The following is a 24,814-nucleotide window of genomic DNA, read 5'->3' as shown; positions in this document are numbered from 1 at the left end:
AAGATTCAGGCTCAAGGTGTACGAGATTCAGGTTGCGTTGCTGACCCCTCGTATAAAATACAAGTAAACAATTTTGTCTTGTGCAGCTGGCATGGCGAACTTTCTTTGTGTTGGTGTCAGGCAATTCAATACGTGCTTAATCTTTTTTGCCTTCACCTGGCGTAGCTACTAGGCTCTAGTGGCTTGGCTGTCTTCCTTTATCTGGTTCATCTGGCTTGCATACGCCTACAGCATTGTGTAGCTATCTCCTGAAAGTTGTGTATGCATAACTATGGTGTGTCACCCATCACTGTGCCATTGCTACATCACTGATGAACCTTACTTAGCTCTAGTTGATGTTGATATGCATTGCTGTATGTTGGCTAATAATTTTTATCTGCATGGTGATGTTGCCTATAATGTATTGCTGCATACAATACTGCAATAATGTATAGTTCTCTCCTGTATGTTTTGTATACATATACTTTGTACACATCACTGTGCCATTTATACCACACCAATGATGTACTGGCACTTAGCTACTGGTGGCCTTTAGTTACGATGCCACTATTGTGTTATATCTGTCACTACTGTGACATATTGAGTTGATTTGGGGATAATGCATTCACTACCTAATAGCCTCAACGGGGGGCTGTCACGTTGGTGTATGTACTTGGTTGTATGTGACGCGGTCCTAGTTAATTAACAATAATAATAATAATAATAATTATACAACTAAGTACTAAGAATAATACGAAACGCGGTTAAAATTACGTCATAAATAAATAAATAAATAATTAATTAATAATTAATGTTTGAGAAAACTACGAGGCCTAGAGACATGAATCAACCGGGGATAGATTCGCCTGTGAATGAAGGCACAAACGTATAATCGTCGCTTCTGTTCGTGCTGATGACCTGACCATACGTGTAATTCTATATAACGCCCAGTACCACACCCTTGCTTAATTATTTACAGATTGCGCGAAGAAGATTAGCGATGCCCGTGCAGGAGAGCCAGAAGCCACCTGTGCAAACAAGAAGATTACAAGTAAGTTTTTATGTTTGTAACATCTCAAGTCTCCATGCCAGCTTCCAGTGGATTCATTCACGTAAATAAACAATACTACAAGAAAACATTAAAACATATGCCACGCTCTTTACAATACAGTTACATATAGAATACAAGTAAACAATTTTGTCTTGTGCAGCTGGCATGGCGAACTTCCTTTGTGTTGGTGTCAGGCAATTCAATACGTGCTTAATCTTTTTTGCCTTCACCTGGCGTAGCTACTAGGCTCTGGCTGGCTTGGCTGTCTTCCTTTATCTGGTTCATCTGGCTTGCATACTCCTACAGCATTGTGTAGCTATCTCCTGAAAGTTGTGTATGCATAACTATAGTGTGTCACCCATCACTGTGCCATTGCTATATCACTGATGAACCTTACTTAACTCTAGTTGATGTTGATATACAGTGCTGTATATTACCTAATAATTTTTATCTGGTGATGTTGCCTATAATGTATTGCTGCATACAATACTGCAATAATGTATAGTTCTCTCCTGTATGTTTTGTATACATATACTTTGTACACATCACTGTGCCATTACCACACCAATGATGTACTGGCACTTAGCTACTGGTGGTCTTTAGTTACAATGCCACTATTGTGTTATATCTGTCACTACTGTGACATATTGAGATGATTTGGGGATCATGCCTTCACCACTTAATAGCCTCACCGGGGGGCTGTCACGTTGGTGTATGTACTTGGTTGTATGTGACGCGGTCCTAGTAATATAATAATAATAATATATTATTATTATTGAAGCTCAAGCAGCTACAAACAGATTTAAGTCGATTAAATGAGCTGAAGCACAACCGGTTACACAACCAGTATCATTTAGACACCTCTACAGATCTAAACACCACATGTGAAGTTATCCATCAGAAAATTCAGGCCTACTCATGTAGGCTAAAACGTTATGAGAGTCGGCAGCGTTTCAACCATCATAACCGCATGTTTAACTCTAGGAGGCATCAGTTTTTTAATTTGCTTAATAATGAAACTCAGACTGTAAACTGTCCTCCGATGGATGCTACACTAGAGTTCTGGAAACAGCTTTGGGGCTCACCTTGTGAGCATGATCCCACTAATCTTGAAGATATTTTAAAGATTTCTGACATTCCAACAATGGAAGAACCGATTATAACTCCTGAGTTGTTTGCTTATGCAGTCTCCAGAATTAAGAATTGGAAATCTACAGGATTAGACTGTTAACATGGATACTGGATTAAACACCTAACATCCCTGCATGATCATTTACGTTGCTATTTTAATGACTTATTGTGCAGTAAGGGGAACACCATTGCTCCATGGCTTCTACAGGGAAGGACCACACTAGTAATGAAGAACCAGCGGATTGGCCCACAACCTTCGAATTATAGACCCATAACTTGTCTACCAACGTACTGGAAACTTTTCTCTTTTATGATCAGTGAATTGATATACTCACATCTGGATACACATAATCTGTTGCCTTTTGAACAAAAAGGATGTCGCAAGAAGTCTAGGGGTACAAAGGATAATTTGTTGGTGGACAGGTTGATTATGGACAATGTCAGACACAGATCCAAAAATCTTTTCATGGCCTGGATAGACTATAAAAAAGCTTTTGACTCAGTTCCCCACAGCTGGATACATAGGCGGATCTAGGAGACACTGCCAGGGGGGGCCAAGGGGGGGCAAGAAGTTTTAGTGCACAACAGTGTTTATTCTACTATGAGCTATGGGGAAATTCTAGAATACAAGTTATATTCATTTGCATAACCTTATTCAGCATATAGCTGGATGAACGATGGACATACAGTTTGTAAAACTGTAGTTGGAGAAGATTTTAAAAATCAGACTTCCCAGGTTTGAATTTCAGAGCATTTTTGATAACACTTAGCTTTAAAAGTGTATGCTTTGCAATGCATACAAAGATTGGTTAGCCTATCTGAGATAACCTGTTTGATGGTAAAGTGTATACCAAATCAAAATAAGGAGTAGCTAGCATTGTTACGATTTGTAAAATTTGTAAATTGATGACATCAGAATTGCGACTGTTCTATTAGAGTAGTGACTGCTCTATTAGAGTACCTCGATCTTTGCACAAAAATTCAAATTTATTTGCCTCACTTTCTTTACGGTGTACAGTTTAACTATAAATGTTAAGTACATTTAAAAGTGTTGTCTTCTATTTGCCTATTGGCTTTCTATACTTCTAAATACAGTGTGAATGCATGATTCTAGTTTCTGGTATACATATAGTACTGTAGGTCTAAGGGGGGCCAGAGAAGGGCCAGGGGGGGCACAGCACCCCTTGGCCCCCCCTCAGATCCGCCTATGGCTGGATATTAAGTTGCCTAGACCTGTACAAGGTGCACCCTAAGATTTGTAAACTCATTCAAAATGTAATGAAATATTGGAAAGTGAGCTTATATTGTGCAGATCAGTACTATGGAGAGGTTACTATTATGAGAGGCATTTACCAAGGAGATAGCTTGTCCCCGCTGTTATTTGTTCTGGCCTTAATGCCATTATCTGATGTATTAAACAACACTGGCAAAGGGCTTATTTTAGAAAAAGATGGGCTAAAGCTGAATCATTTGTTATACCTTGATGACCTTAAACTATTTGCAAGGACAAAGAATGAATTGGAATCCCTGCTGAATATTGTCCATATATTCAGCACTTCCATTTGCATGTATTTTGGATTAAACAAGTGTGCCACAGCTTCTGTTGTAAGGGGCAAACTTACTGAAAGCAGCAATATTGCTCTGCTTGATGATGTTACCATAAAAGGTTTAGATGTTTTTGAGTCTTATAAGTACCTAGGAGTGTTTGAAAATAATGTGATTAAGGACTCCAAAATCAAGTCAGTAGTCATCACTAACTACAAAAAGAGAGTGAGGAAAACCCTGAAATCTGCCCTAAATGGGAAGAACATCATCATTGCCATCAACACTTGGGCGATCCCATTAGTGCGTTATACTGCAGGAATAGTAAAGTGGACACAAGCTGAAGTGAGAAGTTTGGATGTGTCTACCAGGAAATTGTTAACAATGTACAAGTGCTTCAGTAAAACTGATGATGTCCATAGATTGTATGTCCCAAGAAAATTAGGAGGCCGTGGGCTTTTAGCTGTGGAAGAAGTGATGTACCGGGAGAAGTTAAATCTGAGTAAATATTTGGCATCTAACCCTGAACCCTGGCTTCAAAAAGTTTACATTAGCAGTGAGTTTGAGCTTAATGAAACCCCAGATGATTACAAGCACCGTTGTGTTCAGGAAAACCTTGAAATGTGGAAAGACAAACCATTACATGGACAATTCCTTCGTGAAACATTGGACTCTGTTGATATGAATTTTCAATGGAAATGGCTTTCTGCCAGCAATCTTAAAAAGGAAACTGAAGGATTTATATTTGCTTGTCAAGATCAAGCGGTTCCTACTAATTTAATTAATGTTAGAATTTTTCAGCAGCCTGGGTCTGTTAATTGTCGTCTTTGTGGTTCACAGCAAGAAACTGTCGATCATTTGCTCACAAGTTGCAGTGTCATTGCCCAGTCTTTCTACAAGAAACGGCATGATGCTGTTGCTAAGTTGGTTCATTGGGAGTTGGCAAAAAAAGGTGGCTTTGAAATCAATGACAAGTGGTGGGAACACTGCCCATTGCCCGTTCTTCACAATAATTCAATGAAACTCTTGTGGGACTTTACAGTTCAGACAGATAAACATCTGACACACAACCGGCCTGACATAATATGCCTTGATTTCACAATGAACTGCTGTTTTTTGATTGATGTTGCTATACCAGGAGATAGTAGAATTTCCCAAAAGATTTCTGAAAAACGGCAACGCTATAGTGACCTGAAGATTGAAATTCAGAAAATGTGGTCTGTAAGAGCATCTGTGGCTCCTGTTATCATTGGTTCCCTTGGCTCTGTTCCTGAAGGTTTAAAAGATCAACTACAAACATTACAGATTTATCATGCTAACCTCATCCCGAAGATGCAGAAGAGTGTCTTACTGAGTTCCTGTCATATTTTACGTCGGTTTGTGACAGAACATTAAAATCCTAATCTTTTGGCTAAAGTGTGGGATATAACTTATTTTTTACATCTAGTTGTAATTCCAGCATTGCTGTGTGTATATTTAATAATAATACTGCTTGTCTTGTGTGCTTCACACACTATATCCTGAAAGTGTGCCTGCACCCAAAGGGTGTGCTGCTGGTTAAGTGTGCTATGACCACCTCAGTTTTAACAGTGTAGGTTTGCATCATGCAGTAAAGCAAATTATATCTTAATTACAAAATACATCTCAGCTCTAGAGAATAGAATAGCTAATCAGACCAAAATATGATTGCTCTATAGAGGTATATACCTAGCTAGCTCGATCTTGACTGAATTACAGAAACTGCTAAGAGACTAGCCGGGCCCCTTCCCACTCCCTCTTCCGCCCAAAAAGAAATGAAAGCAGAGTGCCATCCGGCATAGTCAATAGGTACGACAGTGTAAAAACCTTCTGCTTGATCATGATATTATATACAAAGCAGGTTAGCTATAGCCTATACTCAGATGGTACGATTTTCCGTACCATACGCGTATGGTTGTACCGTACGCGTATACGCATATGGTAGCTACCATACGCGTATGGTATACAAAATACGCATATGGTATACAAAATACGCATATTATGGTATAGAACAGTAGTAGAATGGATGAAACTGATATCTTGCATCGCTTTACACTAAGTGCATCCGAAAAACTTATCGCAACAGATGAAGAAATAGGACGAGGAGCGTATGGTAGAGTTTTCAAGATCAACTATTACGGGACGATGTGTGCCGCTAAAGAAATCCATTCCATCTTACTGGAAAACATCAAACGACAAGAACTAGAGCAAATAAAGACTACGTTTCTGCGTGAATGTCGCCAGTGTTGTGTCCTTCGCCATCCCAATATAGTCCAATTCCTGGGATTACACCACTCGCCTTCTACTAGAGGCCGTAGCCGTGGCCGTACCACACCCAGTGAACTTCCAATAATTGTAATGGAGCTGATGCAGAGTAGCCTTAAGTCTTACGTAGAATCATCAGTGCAAAACAAGACTCCAATACCGTATGTATCCAAGTTGTCCATTCTCCAGGACATTGCACGCGGCTTAATGTACCTTCACCACCAAAATCCCCCAGTAGTACATCGTGACCTGTCTCCGAACAATGTGCTGCTGACAGAGCATTTGGTGGCAAAACTTAGTGACTTAGGTGTTGCTAAAGCAATCAAAGCTGATAGCAAGAAGACAATGACAAAAGTTCCTGGTACGTCAGATTTCATGCCACCAGAAGCTTTGGAGGATAGTTCGAAGTATGGCCCTTCACTGGATATATTTTCGTATGGTGGGGTGTCACTTTACTTGATTTGTCAGCAGTGGCCGGAACTTCTGCCCATCAAACGGTTTGACCCAGGTTTAAGAAAGGCAGTGGCTTTAACTGAACTAGAGAGACGTCAACCGTACACAGAAAAAGTGCTTGGAGATGCAAAAGATTTAAAGCCGATAGTTTTGCAGTGCCTGGATGACGACCCTCACATGCGTCCTATCATAGAAGACGTCCTTGATCATGTAACACAATTAAAGCTATCTAGTATTGAAGTTAAATCTCAACTAGATCTCAATAAAGAGCTGCAAAGTAGGACTGTAGAAAGTTTCTTGGATGTCAACAATCTCCATCAATCTAATCCTAAATGCAAGCCTTCATCTGTAGATCAGGATCAGCAACATCTTCCATCAAGTCCAAACCAGGCTTCTGTTTATTCTAATTTTAATCCTTCAATAAGACGAAAGCCTCAATCAGCACATTTTGAGACAGTTAAGGTGACTTCTATCATGAACCACAAATTTATGGCAGTGATGTAATACTGACTAATACTAAACTAACTCTGTATTGCTCCATCTTGGGACCAATATTCAAATTCTGTAGTAATCTCTGGTTAGGCTTTACTTGAAAAAAGTATTTCAAGATACAGCAAGACTGCATGAGTTAATATTAATTAGTATCAGTTGGTATCAGTATAATTTTTGCTGTGATATAAGTATATGTTGTGTCTATTATGCATAATTTCTATGTTGTTTTTTGCCTTATAGCCTTGTATTGGTTGTGATTCTGGATTATTTGCTGCTGCAGAAACAAATTTTCTCTGCTCAGTTTGTTATAGAAAACAAAGTGTAGGTGCCAATAACTCTGGTGGCTGGAAATGTCATTCACCTGGTTGCCAAGAGCCAGGACTCATTTCTAATGATGGCTACTGCTACAACTGCAATACCACCACAGTTTACATAGAGTTTATAGGACGAAACAATGCAAACCAGCCAGGGACAGCTCCATCTCAAAGTGAGAAAGTTCAGCGTAAGCCTTGTATTGGTTGTGATTCTGGAGTGTTTGCTGCTGCAGAAACAAATTTTCTCTGCTCAGTTTGTTATAGAAAGCAACGAATTGCAGCTGCCAATAACTTTGGTGGCTTGAAGTGTCATTCACCCGGTTGCCAAGAGCTAGGACTCATTTCTAATTATGGCTACTGCTACAACTGCAATACCACCACAGCTTGCCCAGAGTTTATAGGACAAAACAATGCAAACCAGCCTGGGACAGAAACCTCTCCAGCAGTGTTAAACACTCCTTTATTTCAACAATCATATCAACACAGGTCTCATATACAAAATCCAGAATGGGATAAAGCGCAGTGTTATGAGAAGGTCAAGATGACTCATACTGCTATGCCATTACAAGTAAGTATTTTATATATTTCTTATGCCCAATGGTATAGTTGTTATGTTCTTCTTTAGACTAGAAGTTTGAGAACCCTAGTAGATGCCGACCGTAATACTGCAGCTAGAGTTCAAGATGATGTGAGAGCTGACTATAATAGAAACTTTGCTCGAGGTGGAACAGTGTTTTTTCAGCGTCTTCCTGCTTTTACTTTGCGTTTCCCATCTATTGATGCTCAGCGATACCCTCCTGGATATTTGGAGCATGTTTCTGCGAGTTTGACTGACAGGCATGTAAAAGATACATTGGAAAAGGATTTTAAATGTTTAAATTGGAATAGTGAGTGCACCTATCTTATTCCGCTTTATACAACTGGTGATGGCAATTGTCTACTTCATGCTGCTTCCTTGGCTATGTGGGGAATTGAAGATAAGCAGTTCATACTCAGAAATGCTCTTTATGATTCTTTGACCACAGCTACACCTGATGCAAACACTCTTCAAGATCGTTGTCGTCAGTCTGTTGTTGAGATGTTAAGAAGTGTTAATGTTAATCTGTCAGACCATGATTGGGAAGGAGAGTGGCGGATGATTGTTAACCAAGCTACTCCTAACACTAGTGGTTTTCATCAAAGTCTTGAGGAATCACATTTTTGTGCTGGCTAATATACTTCGAAGGCCGATCATAGTTTATGTAGTTCCAAAAGTAAGATCATTTAACACTGGAGGAACAATGCAAAACATCAACTTTCATGGTATATACCTACCATTGTTGTGGGGCAGTCAGTTATGTCATAGAGCTCCTTTGTGCCTTGGTTACAGTATGGGCCATTTCACTGCTCTTGTACCAGTCAGCACTCCTCGTAAGCAGTCAATTGTACCAATTGTGGACAACATGGGCCATGAGTTACCTATTCGTTTTCTGCTACAAGCCGAGCAACAAAATACATTTTATTTGCTTCAGCAATATTTGGATGTTACTCAACAGTATAGTGGTACGCTTCGTAGACAAGTATCAGTTGCTGTTCTTGCAATCAGAGAAGCTGCTCATGTTCCACATTTAGTGAGCAATTACATTAACACAGCTTTTGCAGACTTTACTAAACAGAACCAGTCATATTATACACCAAACCAACCTGGGGCAGCCACTTCTCAAAGTGGGAATGTTGATCGTCAGCCATGTATTGGTTGTGATTCTGGAGTATATGCTAGTGCAGAAACAAATTTTCTCTGCCGTGTATGTTACAGAAAATACCAATCCGCAGCTGCCAACTACTCTGGTGGCTTGAAGTGTCGCTCACCAGGTTGCCAAGAGCTTGGACTGACTTCTAAAGATGGCTACTGCATACTTCATGCACGTGTATAAACATTAATAAAATTATAATTTGTTAAAATTGTTTGTGATAGTTTTAATATTTTGTATTATGTATTTGATGCACGTGTGTGCTCAGCAAGAATTAGACATTTATACTAACTGTAAAGCTATATTCTTATTATCTGTTGATGTTGCACTGATTACTTCTTTGGGTAAATCATTCCAGGGGTTAATGACAGGGGCGGATCTAGGATTTATAAAGGGGGGGGGGGGGGGGGCTAACTCAATTTACTAATCTGTTGGGTAGAGGTGTGCAAAGCATGCTGGAACTAGGGGGGTCTGGGGGCATGCCCCCCAGGAAATTTTTGAAAAATAGATGCTAAAATACTACAATTTGGAAACATTTCCACATAAAATTCATAATATTTTCTGCCTGTAGATATTTCATATACTGCCTTTAGATTATAGGTATGGCTTTCTAAAGCATTTTGCTAATCAAAATGTTTGGGTAGGTACAGACAACCAAGTACACGATGCACCCCTCTCACAATTGCACAACACCGAATACGTGCATGTTAGAATAATATAATGTTGAACGTGGAAAATTTTGAAATTTGAACAATACAAGATTGAATCTGAGAGCATTTTCAATGAAAATTGTGTACCTGAATTAAGTATTGCCATATATATTAACTACACAAGTGGATGAATGAAGCCCTTTAAACAAACCAATGCACTTCATTGTATATATGTATAGGTGCAGGCAGATTTGGAAAAATTCCATAACAGAACCAACTACATGTTTCCAGTGAATGTTCTATTAGAGTAGTTAGCTGACTGCTCTATTAGAGTATCTTGATCTTGTACACCTCCAATGCTGATCCGGGTCCTTGTTGCATAAACTTTAGCATAAATCCACTGATAATACCTTGGAAAGATGTTTATAAGGTGGTTTTATGAGTATTTGTATTATTAGTGATCATATAATTATGCTAAGACAAAATTTCATTATAATACTCAGCATATTGATCAAGTAAAGCCTAAATATGAAGGGGGGGGGGGCTTCAGCCCCCAAAGCCCCCCCCCCCCCCCCCCCCCCCCCCTGGATCCGCCCCTGAATGACTCCTCTAGTTAAAAAGTTTTCCTTATATCAGTTCTAAAATGCAATTGACTGGAAGAATATTCAGCATGAGCTACCATACCACAGGGTATCATGCAGTGAGCCTTATAAAGAGTCAAAGTACCTCTTTTAGTTTGGCATCAGAACCATCTCCCTTGTGAGATGTTAGAAGGTGTGCAAGATGCCAATCTCAGGATAAGGGTAAATCACAATTGGTGCCTTGTGGTCATCAGAGTTCAGACCAACACAGGTAGCAGGTTAGCATGACATATTGGTTGCAGTAATGTTGCATTGCCTATATATAAGAACTCTAATACTTCCTTACAACTTGCAAATGTTTTTATGCCTGCAAACATACACAATTACTTGTAAGGTGTGTGTGCAAGTTGTATATAGCCATGTAGACATTCAGTGTGTTTGTGTGCTGTGCATGTATGTTCATATAGCTGTGCATTGTGTCAGTTATACCAATTCCAGTGATCATTTTGATCAGCATCAACTTGTGGACTGGAGTGGAGTACTTGTACTAATATCACTCTCCTTGTGAAATGTACAACTACTTTAACGTAAATAGTAGAGCTTTTATTATAATGATCCCAACTACTAATAATAATTACTCTCATTCTTAAGATACGTAATTACATGCTTTTGGGGATACAGCTTGCCAGATCATGCCTGGTATGTAGGTGATGATTAGCATACAATGGTGGTTATGTCAGCTGGACATTGAATCATTTGTAACAGCGGTGATATGTTTTAGTGTTCTTTCAAAACTCTTATGTGTACAGCTGACCATGGCAGTGGTTAGAGGGGGTGTATGTGTTCTATGGCATGTTGATGCAGGTTATAAATTGCCTATATTGATATTAATAAATCATTAAGAAATGTGAAGTGTCAGACATGATTCATTATGCTAAATTTCTGACATGTTTCATCTATTAGATCACCAGAGAGTGATGTCTAGTGTAGTGTAGTGGAATGTTCTGTTAGTGGAAGTTTGTCTACATAGCTCTAACAAATAATACTGTCAGTATATGTAATTACAATACACAGTGCACACGTAGCTACGTATCTATCTTGTTCCAAAAGAATATTATACAGTATATAGAGTGCATATATAGCAAGTGATAAAATTTAAATAACATGCACATATTTGGTACTCTACAGTGGCGTAGCCAAGGGTGGGCATGGGCAGGCATTTGCCCAACCATCACAGTTTCTTGCCCAACCATCACAAACTTTTGCCCAACCATCACAAGTAGCTTAAGATTCACGCGAGGATTCACAGCAGCACACAAAACAATCCTACTTTAATACTGTAAACCGTAAACGTGTACCTCATTTGTTGAACCATGACTTTGAAGAAGGGATCGTGATAGATGGTGTATCACGTGATCCATTACACGGGAAAATCCCTTGGGAAGTCCCTATATTTACGCTCTTTGGCGCAATTTAAATTCGAAATTTAAAATGGAGTTCAGATGTGGTACACCATAGTCGTAGTACCGTATCTCTAGGTCACAGTGAGTAATAATCGTCAGTAGGATTCAGTGTGGATGGTGCTGGCAGCAAAAGATTTCGTTTCAGTGGACTTGTCAAGCGTATTTTTTTTTTGATAAGGAAATTACCGTATAGCCTAACTTACTGCTGATGAAAGAAAACGGGAAAACCTACTCTTCTATAGATAACAATAATGGCAGACGACTGGAAATGGAGAAAAGGTCAAGTCATTATAAAGTGTCACGTGCACAATTTGTACTGATTAACCGAGTTGTGGTTGGCACCAGATTCATGCAAAATGTACATTGGCTGCTATAAGTCTGGGACGAAGCATTCTTGGCATGTTGATATTTGTGATAACACTCATTATAGTTCATAAATTAGCGTCCCCGGCCTTAATTTGGCGTTTACTTTAAAATGCATTACATATCGTTGTGGTGGTTGGTCTGTAAGCTATACTGCCAGTTGATTGTAGTAAATATGTGATGAACTGTTTATATTGTTGGTTCTTGTAGATTCAGCAGTTTGATGTCACGTGATGCTTGGCTACGACGATCGTCGGTGGATGCCTGCCCTACAAGTTTAATAGAATAGCATATAGCTAGCTAGTAAATTTTTGCATGCATGCAAGCAGCCGATTTGTTTATACTAGCATAGGTAGTGTAGGCCTTGTGTGCATGCACTTTTCAAATTTTTCTTTGATAATGTCTCACATGAAAGTGAGCGTGTTTCTTGTGTGTGTAGTTAAGTTGATGTTATGCCCAACCATCAAATATTGGCTGGCTACGCCCCTGGTACTCTATTCTGACTGCAACGTTGCAAGCAGGACAAATATATAGCTGTGGCAAAATAATTAAAGTAGTTGAAAGTAACTTTGAGCTATAATCACTCCTACCAGGAACTGACATTGACTGTTGGCCTATACCATAACTATGTAAGAAGCTGTGTTGTAGGTACTATATTTGGAGTTGGGGCAGTGACTCCTCGTGCTCAGGTGAGTGAATTGATGAATCTGTTTTGATGGGGATGGCTATTGGGAACATGACATTATGGTGTCTGTTTTCATTAATACTACACTAGCACTTATGCCAGTTTGAGTGAGGTCTTCTGTAGAGCCTATAGAGTACTGAATGTAATACTGACAGCATCTGTGCAGTGAGCAGATGTGACATGTTCTGGTCATTGATTGTGGAGGAGACTGTTTATCCTGTCTCCACTGATGTTGTTTGATGAAGAATGCTGTAGGTATTCCAATATCATTGTCACTACTATATAGTCTTGCTAAATTCTTCCACTGGTTAGTATTGTCAGTATCTGCCTGTTCCAATGGTTACTCTAAAATCACATTAACACTCTAATAGAGCAGTCAACACAACAAGGAGAAATGCCACACACAAAACTTACATTTCATTGAAAAAATCATGTGGTTGATCCAATCTACTGCCAAGCATCATTTGAGCTATAGGACATTCTGTTTGGCTACATCAGAATATGTGACCAGATTTTACAGAACCGAACCAAATCGCACATCAGGCAAAATCAAACTAACACCACCAGTGGATAGCTACACTATCGTACTACAAGTTTTGACCCTCAGCACTACTCAAACTACACGAGGCTGGTTTTAATAGCTATAGACGTCTTTTCTGGGTGGTGTGGAGTGCCCAAATGGCGGTTTCAGGCCTTGTGAAGGACCTGGCTTGGCAAGAATCAGTGGTTTACTGGTGGACAGCCTCATAATGTTGGCCAGACGTGTTCTCTGTAGATTTTGCTACATATCAGCCACTAAGGAGCCAGCACAGCCCTTAATCTCGTGTCTGGACTCCAATCGTTGTCTGCCTCCATTTTGAGGCCTATATCTTTTGCCCTCACCGCCACCCCCCAGCCTCCACCCCTTTGTGAGCACTCGTGATACTACTTCGCTCGTCCAACTGCTCAGATTTTCTTTTATTTGGCGGGAAACTGTACAAGCAGCTACAAGTACTGGAAGTGGCTTGAAAGGTAACAGATTGATGCATCTTTTGTGTAAATTTCATACGCGTGCTTGCCATCCTTGGAGAGTTATGCTGGCTTCAATTCTTTAAAACCGTTTATCTCGAAACTTCTAATGTGCGATTTGGATCGTTTTTCCAAAATCCAGTCACATATGAAAGTACACAGTCCTCGATCCCTATATAGTGTCTCAGGAGTAGCAGATACCTAGTTGATACTTATGGTATTTATTTATTTATTTATTATTACTTTATGGCAAGTATGCCAAGGGTCTGCAAGCAACTGGTGCTTGCAGCCTAAAAACACAAGTTATACATACATTATAATTACTTTAACTAATTATAACTTAGCTATAGTGTTTGAAAGTTTGATGGCGGCGAGAGATCGTCATTTGCTGCACGGACATAGATAATGGTAGGTACAGTGATCGTCATCGTCAAAATGAGTTACAAAATGATTCCACATAAATTTCTTTAGTTTAGCCTTGATGGTTGCAATTGATAAATTGGTATTGATTACAGGAAGAGCATTCCACAAACGAGGAAGACGATGGAAATAAGAGTTTCTATTTAAGTTGGTAATATGGAGACGATGTTTGAGTTTATTATGTGTAGAGGATCTGGTGTGACCCTGAGTAAATGTAATGTACCTATTAATGTCAAAGTTTCTTGTAGGTGACTCAGTTAAGTGACTTGATCGCAAACAAAACATCCTGAATCTTGAAGATATACATGAGTGGTAGAAGATGGAGTTCCAATAACCTGGATTTGTAGCTGATATTATAATTATTCAAGATGTGTTTGGCTGCTCGACGTTGAATACGCTCAAAACATAAGATGTCCTTGATTATAGGTAAGGTCGCCATAACTGAGAGCAATAGGTGAGATGAAGACGAACTAGTATTGTGATATGCAAGCTAAAGGTGACTACCTTACAAGTCTCTGTGCTCCATGCACAACACAGTAGAAGTCACTTATCAGGGTACCACTACCCAGTCTGAGTGTAAAATTAGCATCAAGCTTGTCTGAGGGGGGAACACTCAACTGGATTATGACAATTACAGCTAGTATATGTTATAGTTTAGCTGAATGTATAACACACACATTGTACACCGTGTATCCAATAGACTAAGACATAAACAGTGGCGTAGGCAAGGGGAGGCATTTGCCCCCCCGTCACTAAGTGATGTTTTTTTAAACTTCCGTCACAAGCTTTCCAGTAACTGACACGCATCCCAAATTACTGTTTGTGCGCTACTACGCGAATTTCAACTCGTTTCAGTGAGTGTGAATGGTGACAATAATACGATGATTTCTTGCGCGTTACAAGCAATTAATAAAACGATGCGCTAAAAATAAGGTATGCCCGAATCTCCAGGGGTTCCCTCGTATAGACACCGAATGAAAATATTAGACACAATTCTATATTTAGGATACACTACTCACGTGATAGTGCATTTTTCGAATCTAAAGACAGATGACCCGCTCAAAGGGGCTTCGCAAGAGTCGCAACTCAGAAGTGACAAGTGATATGCAATGATGTTACAAACCTACGAGGTGATAAAGCATTAAATGGACCAACTTTATTTTCCCCGAGTTAATCACACTGGATCTTCGTACAGTGTGGTGGCACAGATACTATACTTACAAAGGATTGGCAACGCGCGATCAAAACAATAGTGACGTCATATCCAATCCTCGTTATGGTCTTTACGCGCCCTCTGCCCGGTTACTAGACGCACAAGATTCTTAGTTTCTTCTTCCGTAGCACGGGTAGTTATCTCTATTGACGTACAACCTTCTTCAAAAGAGCCCAGCACTACTAGGTGAGTAACTGATAAAGGAAAATAGCGTAACACACCCTAAAACATCAACTTAGCGTGTAAAGAAGTTCCAAAACTCATGGCTGTTCACACTTGTGGAGTTTTTACAAAGAAACACAACCGCTTTGTTGAACACAATTTATAAGAGAATACTTGAAACCATTAGTAAAGTGTACTGCTTTGTTTCATAGAGGCTAAAATTATTTCCTAAGTTGTGATTTGAAGCTCATTTTGAAGTCATTTCGTTATGTTGATTTGTGGAGTTTTGTCGTAGTAGTGGGAGAAGAAACAGTAAGTTACTATACAGCAAAAGAGAGCTTAATGTTATGGTAATGGAATGCAAACATGCATGAGCTCAAATTCAGATGTGACATTAGCCATCAATACATGTGATCCAGCAGCTCAATGTATTGCCCTGAAGTCACAGTCATTGGTGTATAGCCATCCACCACTTGGTTGAGATGGTCATTTTATCTAGACGCAGTGAGGGAGACAGTAGTGGAAGCAAAATGAAACTGCTAGTAGTGAAGCACACTATATGCGAGACATCAACGTAGTTTATATTGGTGCATACGGTAGTCAATCAAGAGCCTACATTGATATAGTTGGTCCACTGGATATCGAATTGATGTACCCATGTCACACTGAAGGTAGCATACAAACCTGGCGTCGCCAGTATCAATCATGAACAATATGTATACACACACCATACATTATAGACAAATACAATAACTGTTATTTAGTAGCCATGAACCGAAATGAGTTTGCCTGATACTACCTCGGCACATCGTGTTCAGTATTGTCCACTGCAGTTCAGACTCTGTATCAGTACAAACTAAGCACAGTATACTGAATAGCACAACCACATACCAACTATTGTTGATAGCATGTTTCCAGCCTTTTGTAGACTGTAAAAAATGCTAGAAAAGTGACAAACAGTGCATGGTTATATATTGTTGTAACAATAATACAAATTGCTGTTTACGATGCTGTTACTCTGTTATGAAACCTGACATATTATTCAGATCAATATAACCACGTACTCTTAAGGAACAGCCATGAAATGTAGACATGTCATAGATGGATTTGTTGAATTCCCTCTTAGAATTGATTTCATAGTTACAGAAAAATCACTAGTTCGGGAGGATAATGAAATTGACACAGCATTACAATCGCATCTATCACACCTTGTGTGATCAGTTGCAACTACTCAGTGCTGAGGGGTCAGCAACAAGCTCTAAATCTTGTACGTCAATTCTTGAAATCTTTCACTCCAGCTAATTACTTGGTTGCTGACCTCTCAACCAAGGCAGACACATACTGTATGTAGTTAATGCACTATACCAGAGCACTACACCATGAAAAGCTTATGACAGCCATGCCATCAAAGTTAAATCGTGAATGTAATATGAAAAGTCATTTCATGATTTGTTTCATAGGCCATGAAATGCATATGCATATTAGAATTTCATGGCACTAGAGATTTCGTGGGTGCAGTACCCATGAAAAATGGGAAAAACCATGGGATCTTTCACAAGTAGAGGCACAACTTCATATGCTCATCTGATAGTGTTCAATAGGAAATAGACTGCAGGGAATCAAAACTTTGAGTATGCAAGAATACAAGTGATACAGGCAGATTGATCGATTTTACCTCGATGTTTACTCCATACAACCGCCGGGTGCACTATCATGGTTTATTAGTAGTACATCATCATATTGATATCACATACCAGCAGTATAATCCATTCGTTGACCTTTCAGGTGAGATTCCAGCTCGGATACAACAGTGTTAATTCCACCGTCACAGCTCAGCTGCAGCCGAGTCACCGGATCTCTTGTATAAATCCATTGGCGATGACGAAATGGACCTGCGGTCGTAACTCGCTACAATAATCTTTTGCAAGAGTAGTTCCCCTCTCGTAGACAACGAATAACAGCACTGGGAACGGCTGTCGTCTCAGCCGTATCTATGACAATAGACGCGCTCACTTACGTAACAACTCACGTGACCATAACGAGGATTGTCGAACGGTTGTTATGAGCGTTGCCAATCCTTTGTAAGTATAGTATCTGTGGTGGTGGCAAGACAGTTTAATTTTTTCACTTTGTCAGTAAGCCAGATGATCCGTCACAAGCTTACAAATTCTGTTAACAGGAAAGATAGAGTTGGGATTTCGTGCCAATACATGGCGTTTGAATTTAGCTGGCTGAAGTGAGTGAGCTCGTCATACTATGCCAATGTGCTAGGACTGCAGCACAGACTGTGGCTGACGTAAGTAACTGTGACACATTGTATTTGTACTAAAATATTCACGATACAGTTCTACTGGATTGTGGGTGAATATGCTGGAGTACTATGGGGTGCCATTTGTCTCAAAACCCCAAAAATTGAGATCTAAACTAAATATCGTCGATATTTACTAAACATCGACGACATTTAGCTAAACATCGACAACATTTGCTAAACATCAATGATATTTACTAAACATCGACGATATTTACTAAACATTGATGACATTTGCTAAACATCGACGATATGTAACAATTCACCTGCTTTTGCGTTTTAATTTTCTGCGAATCCTTCAGTATAATAATATTATAGGCACTTATACTTGTAAATACTAATTGCTGATTGGCTGCTTGTGACTGTAGATGAACGGGTAGATGAACCATCTGTAGTGCTATGCGTGACTCATTAGGCTTGTTTTCATTCGGATGAGTCCATGACCTTTAATGGAAATAATTGCTGCACGTTTATTAAGATCAATGTTGCTGTCATTGGCGACGAAAGGAACTGATCTCATCTGTGACTAAGGATGCGAGGTATGGAGTTACCTTTTCAGTTGTAAATGTGACAACTTGTAAACTGCACGTGTTTCACTTTTCATCCCTGGGTGCCAATACTCTCAGTGACAGCATATATTATTGAATATAATGCTGTCTGCTGTCACTGGGAGTATAATTCGGCTGAGTATAATTATTTAGTTGCATGAATCAAGTTTTATTTAGTTATTTATTAATACTTTACAGGACTGTAATGCTAGTCTCGCGTGGTCAGACCGCTTTTTTCTCTTTGTCATTGGGTAGGGAGAAAAAAGGGTCTGGAACAGTTCGAATCCCACACTCATCTTGGCACTCCCCGGTTAATTTGGGGGTGTTAACCAAAGAAACGTGATGCGTTTTCAAATAGTAGCCGCTTGCGTCAATCAATTACAAGCGCGTATTTATAAACCTATCAGCATCTAAAGCTGTCTTTGAGGCGATAATATATTGAATTGATTGTTAGTTGTTTAGGTAAGCTAAGTCTTTGTTTATTGTTATGCTGTGGCATTCTTGTTACAATGGAGTTTAAGTGCATGGGTTACATTCCTGTGACGTAGCCTCGTGACGTGTCAAGACGATTGAGGGATTCGAACTGTTCCAGACTCTTTTTTCTCCATACCCAATGACAAAGATAAAAAAGCGGTCTGGCCACGCAAGACTACTGTAATGCACCTATCAATGTAATGCTCAACTACCACTGATACGGACTGAGGGTAGGGGATGGTGGGGGAATTGATCGCTAAATTTCTCCGACATAGTGGGGATCTGTCTTCACTAAAGAAATTCACTCAGACAGCAAAGGTGTGTGCTTTCAGTTTAATTAGGAAGGAGTGTCTCGGGTGCTAGCTACTATGTTCGTACTAGAATCCACTCGAACTAACTCATTTCTAGACTAACGCCACACAACCGTACAAATCCCCTCCTAGCCCCAGTATTCCCGGGGGTTACAAGTCGAGACTTGGTCGTGGTTTGCATTGCCAGTTCGTCCCCAATAGGTGGGGAATTGTAATTTTCAGTGATGCAAATCCCCACCTTCCCCTACCTCAGCCCGTATTAGTGGTAGTCGAGATTACATTGATAGATGCATAACAGATCAATACACAAAATTAAACTAGTAAAATAGCTTGTTGTAATATTCATATGAATCTCAGCAGGCCACAATTTGAGTACTCTTGCCAGACCAGTCCTTTTTATTTAGTCAAATTTCCCAACCAAACTATATAATATGGACTTGCCTGCAAAGACGAAATGCTGAGATCATTTCAACTTGTCAACTAGCTACACACAAGGGTAGTTCTAGAAATTTGCTGCCTGGACTCCCAACTCAAAGGTAGAGCAACTCGTTAAGCTTGATTGTCAGTTTGGAATTATTGGTTGCATGCTTTTAATTCACCCTCAAGGAATTTTAATATTGGTAACTTAGATCAAGATACTCTAGTAGAGCAGTCAATATTAAATTACTCTGATAGAATCATCAACATTATAAATAGGCAACAGGGATAATTGAAGAATTTTATTTGCTATAGAGTCATCCATGTAATTTATTTTATAGCAGGTACAGTGGAACCTCTCTTATCCAGGTAGTCTGGTATACTGTCCTTGTCTCAGAAATATCCGTAACTAGCTAATATAGTAAAGCTAACTGTTCTGCAATGTTACTATTGCTACTATACATTTTAGTGGGCAGAAGGGGAAGTCACTACAGAGCATTCGTGGTCACTCCCCTGGTTTGTAAATTTTTTTTATCACCTAGCAACCAAGTGGTAGTTAGAATCAACAAGTCAACTAACACGTAAACATCTTATTGTCAATAGACTACAGGCCACATGTATGTGACTAATTTGGACTGTCTGGGCCTGGATAAAAGAAGTCCAGATAAGGGAGATTTCAAAGTTATTTCACAGGTCCTTTAGTCCTGTAGGCATTGTGTGAGTCAGAGGCTGTACAGTTGAATTACAAAGTGCAAAATGATTCCAGTTTGTGTCAATGAATGCCTATCTACTGTATCAGTGTGAAAAGTTTAAAGTGAATGAGAAATTTTGTAGCTATATACAGTAGTTTGAGGCAGGAAAGTTGTAGTAGCAACAATGGTAAGTCAGTTGTACCTCGCTCTCACAGAGGCTCCAACTCTCATGCCTTATATTTAGGTGTGATTCTCACAATTTGGCCTTCAATCACGCCCAACATTCTCATGCTTAAAATTGATGCTCACTCCCAGAATTTTCTATTGCTGATTATGTTTCACTGAAGGCTCCCGAGGCTAAAAAAGGTTGCGGCATGTGCAAGGATTTCAGCAGTCACGTGGTGATCTCTCGTTAAAACTTTAGTTTGGTGGTCATGCAGAGTTCTCAATGGCGGTTGACTGGTTCCACAACTGAGGAGAGTTGTATAAGGACAGCAAACAGTGTACTGGAACTTTGAAAGGTCACTGAGAACCCAGGTGGTTTGTTGCTACAAGATAGCTACAACCTGTGTGGACATGGTTAGAAGCTAGATAGTTGAGCTGGCAAGACATCTTGTAGAAGTGTGTACTCCAGTGGATCACATGATCGTCATGGTTGTCATAGAAATTGTAATGAATTGCCACAGTTGTAATGTACAGTAGCACACACACGCGCGCACACACACATACACCAGCTATTAATATTTTACACTTTTAGCTAGTAATACACAGCTTCTCAATGATGTAACTATGTGCAAACACTTTCAAATATAACTAGTACAAGGAGGCCATGCTATTATGTCATGAAATCCTGAAGTGCTGGTTATAATATAATATTGTTCAATTGCATGCTTGGACTACATCTCCATTGTTCACCTTTATGAAAAATCTCACTCCCAAGAAAGATCCAAGGTTGGAGCCTTTGCTCTCACTCAGCTATCATGTTATTCTGCTGCATGATACTGCAAAAAATGTAGACTCTACATTTCTGGGGCATATTGATACTGTGTGTTAAATTTTATTTTGGCCTGTGGAAGCATTTTTGGCATGTTTTTCCCAGTAATGAAGATACAAGCCTTCATATAGCTTGTTTCACTCAAAGAAAGTAATAATGGTCCAATAAAACATCTTCACAAATATTAACTTTAAAAAGAAGACTTATTTTCATTCTGTAGTTACTTGTGTTGAAATTATAAGAATTCAGCTTCAGTAATTCGTGAGTCTGGCTGAGGAGTATTTTGGGAAATCATCACTATTGTGGACCACAGTACCACACTCCCAAGAACAGATGTTGTTTTGCAGTGTTGTATTACTACCACGACATAGTTGTTGAAACCCTACCACGCATTTTGTAATTTTTACTCCCATACATTAAAAATATACACCATAACCTTAACTGGTATACGGAAAATAGCTGTGTGTGGTTACTAAGCACAGCTATGTATAATTTCAGTCTTGGAATATGGTGGTGGACCTGACTAGTTGGAGCTAAGAAAGTAACAAGTGAGGTAACGAGTTACGAGTAACTGAACTTGATCACTAGACTGGAGCTCTGTGAACATCAATGTTTAGTATGTTGAACTTATTATTGCTTTGTACAAATGTAAAATATGAACTGTTGACAGAAGTTAATGCAAGCATAGATAGTATCACAAACCATTCAATTGAGGTGTAACTAGAGGCACCACACTAGTCTCACTGGACACAATCACATCATATTGTAAATTGCAAATGGAAAATGCTGGGTTAATTTTTGAACAAGCAAAGTTGGTAGCTGAATGGTTTCAAGGGTAAATAATTTCCCGATCTTCAGTGTCATTTGCATACAATAAAATACTGGCATTTGAAAGAGTATAGCTGTCCCCTTGATGTAATGTGGGCATCAAATTGAGTGAACTTATTAAACTGCTAGCAGGGAGAGTGTGGCATAGTCTTCAGTATAGCTTCTAATGACCTCACCGACAGACTCTGTGGCTGTACTAATAAAGTGCAGCATAGTGCAAAGCAGTGATGCACCATTTGAAAGGTGTAAGTAGTAAATGGTGTTGTCTTTAGTTGACAAACAACTGCCCCACTGGATCTCAAATGCACATAGTGTCAAGCATCCAGTCAGCTGGTTGAGCTAGTGCCCCCCCTACATATATAGTTGTCAGGTAAAATGAGACACACACAATAAAGTTATTACATTTTGCATATTGATGGTTATACTAATCAAGCATTACATACTCCTCGATACCAATTAATTTGGGAGTGACTACAGACACTTTACCAGTTTCGCTGGATATAACTGCATCATAGTGCAAGTTACGAGTATAAAATAGTTCAAAGTGATTAATCTTTGACACAGCTTCAGAAAATTCTGATGGAAGCTGAATGCTTCTGAGTTTGAGGGGGATAAATTACCTCCCACTGGTAATTCTCTGTAGTGTCATTTAGAATGCAGTAGTACACTGGCACCTGAAACAATGTAGCTGTTGCCTTTATTTCCAATTCAGTCGCCCATGTGCTAGATTTGGACATGGTCTGTAAGTGTTCTTCAATAGTTGCAGCAGTACCTTGAGGCATATGGTAGGTAGTAAATAGTGGTTGGTTGAAAGAAAAAAATATTTCACAACAATATCACGAATGGTCATATGTGAATCTTGGGTACCCAGTAATACATCTGAAAAAGCAGTTCCCATCTCTACAAATTGGAAAAACTTCACGTTGAAGACTATTCAAATATTCTACCAGAAGTGTATCATCAATATGAGCCTTCTTGGAGTCAGGCGGCACACTGTCTCTTGCTAAATAAACAAAAAAGTATTATGGTACTCACACAAATTAGCTACTTACCAAGTGCAAAGCATTTTCTTTGTGAACAACATTGTTTTAATTTTCCTTCACCTCCATACTTCTTCATATCCAGACAGTTCGTGCACTTCTTACAATCTTCAGACAAACAACCACTGCATTCAAAACACCTTTTCCTTTTTTTTCCCTTTAGAGTGCAACACATGCAAAGCAATTTTCACTACAAAGGACACAAGTTACATTGTCTTACATACCTGATGCACTGGAAGTACATTGCTTGGCTGCTGTATCTGGCTTACTAACTGTACTCTTACGGTCACAACCATTACAACTCTGTGGGGGACATATTAACAAGGCTGTGGCTTTTGTGAAGATATTACCTCTCGAACTCTGTCTGCTTTAATACCAACACATGACATCATTGATTTAGAAGATTTCTTTGGCTTGGTTTTAGGCATTGCAGAGCATTTTAGCAACACCTTTCTACAATGCTCTCTTCTCCGAATATTTTGCAGTGTGACTTGTAGACGAGAACGCATTACCAAGCCATCTTTGTTCGGTAAATGTTTGTAGAATTTCGTATAGAGCTCTTCTAATTGTTTGGCTAGGTCTTGTGCATCCTTGTGGTTGCATTCTTGGAAGTTGTATGTAAGAGTTTCCAAGTTCTTTATAGCAACTCTTGCTTTTGTAACGGATTTCTTCAGTGTTGGATTCTGTAAGAATAAATGTATAAAATTGCCTAACAACAATTTACATGTGTTTTTATATATTTTAGTGGAAGGGTCACCAATATTTATCTACCTGCAGGTATATTGTATGCTATCATATTTTGCAAGCCAAGAGAATTGTCATAGTAAATTCATTCTTAAACAATCTAGTATAATTGATATGTGACCGGATTTGCAAAAAGGTACCTATTTCACACACAAAATTGGACCCATTTTTTGTACTAAAATTAATGCTTCATAACTTTTTGATCATGGCATATAATTGCTTGAAATTTTCAATGAATGTAGCTACAGTATCTGACTACATTTTGAGACTGAGAGCAAGTTAATCAGTATAAGGAGGCAAGTGTTACATCATTTTGTTTGCTGGTATATCAAATGTGTGAAAAAGGTACCTTTTCGCAAATCCGGTCACACATATGGATTTAATCACTTTCACTGTAGTTTAAATCTGTCTTTTAATCCCCAAATGAATCTTCTCAATCAAGTCTAGCACAATACAGTGGAATCTCATGGACACGAATGGGGGATTTACTATAGATACAAAGAGGTGTCCTTTGTTCAGAGGCTTATAGAGCACTAGTACTATAGATTTGGGACTTAGACAGGTGTACTATGTATAGAAGCTGTCTTCAATTCAGGGGTCACCTTTAAGAGGGGGTTCAACTATATAGCTACCATAATAACTGTGTCTTTGTGTGAGCACAAAGTGTGGTCTGCAACCACAAAATGTTTAATAATTGCTTTTTATTTATAATTTAACACTAGGAAAATGGAAAAAAAAAATTGGTGGGAAAATACAAATCGTACTGTAATATTATGTGGTTAGACTCAGTGATTGTATAATCAAATACACATGCACTGAATGCAATTTTTGGTTACAAGCAGACTCACCTTTTGGAAATGAGCAGTCATACAATCTTCTGTAGTTTCATTCACTGGCATAATTTCACTGGATGATGATGATGGTGTCCCACTTGGCAG

At 39.1% G+C, this 24,814-nt stretch overlaps 1 long non-coding RNA gene and 1 pseudogene across 2 annotated transcripts; one reads left to right on the top strand and one right to left on the bottom strand.

The window, feature by feature from the left end:
* Nucleotides 1-840: 840 nt before the first annotated feature.
* On the top strand, nt 841-9,297 carry LOC136258608 (tumor necrosis factor alpha-induced protein 3-like; annotated as a pseudogene).
* A 6,895-nt stretch (nt 9,298-16,192) lies between these two features.
* LOC136258555 (uncharacterized) lies at nt 16,193-17,620 on the bottom strand. Of its 2 annotated transcripts, XR_010702822.1 has the most exons (3): nt 16,729-17,620; nt 16,412-16,674; nt 16,193-16,361 (listed from the first exon to the last, which is right to left on the bottom strand). It is a non-coding gene; the product is annotated as an uncharacterized lncRNA (long non-coding RNA). The 2 variants fall into 2 exon arrangements; XR_010702821.1 differs by having other exon boundaries at nt 16,412-17,620.
* Nucleotides 17,621-24,814: the final 7,194 nt, after the last annotated feature.

This window comes from Dysidea avara, chromosome 6, assembly GCF_963678975.1.
Source record: "Dysidea avara chromosome 6, odDysAvar1.4, whole genome shotgun sequence".
NCBI lineage: Eukaryota > Metazoa > Porifera > Demospongiae > Dictyoceratida > Dysideidae > Dysidea > Dysidea avara.
The sequence above is the reverse complement of the archived record's forward strand: the minus strand, read 5'-3'. Positions and strand labels throughout refer to the sequence as shown.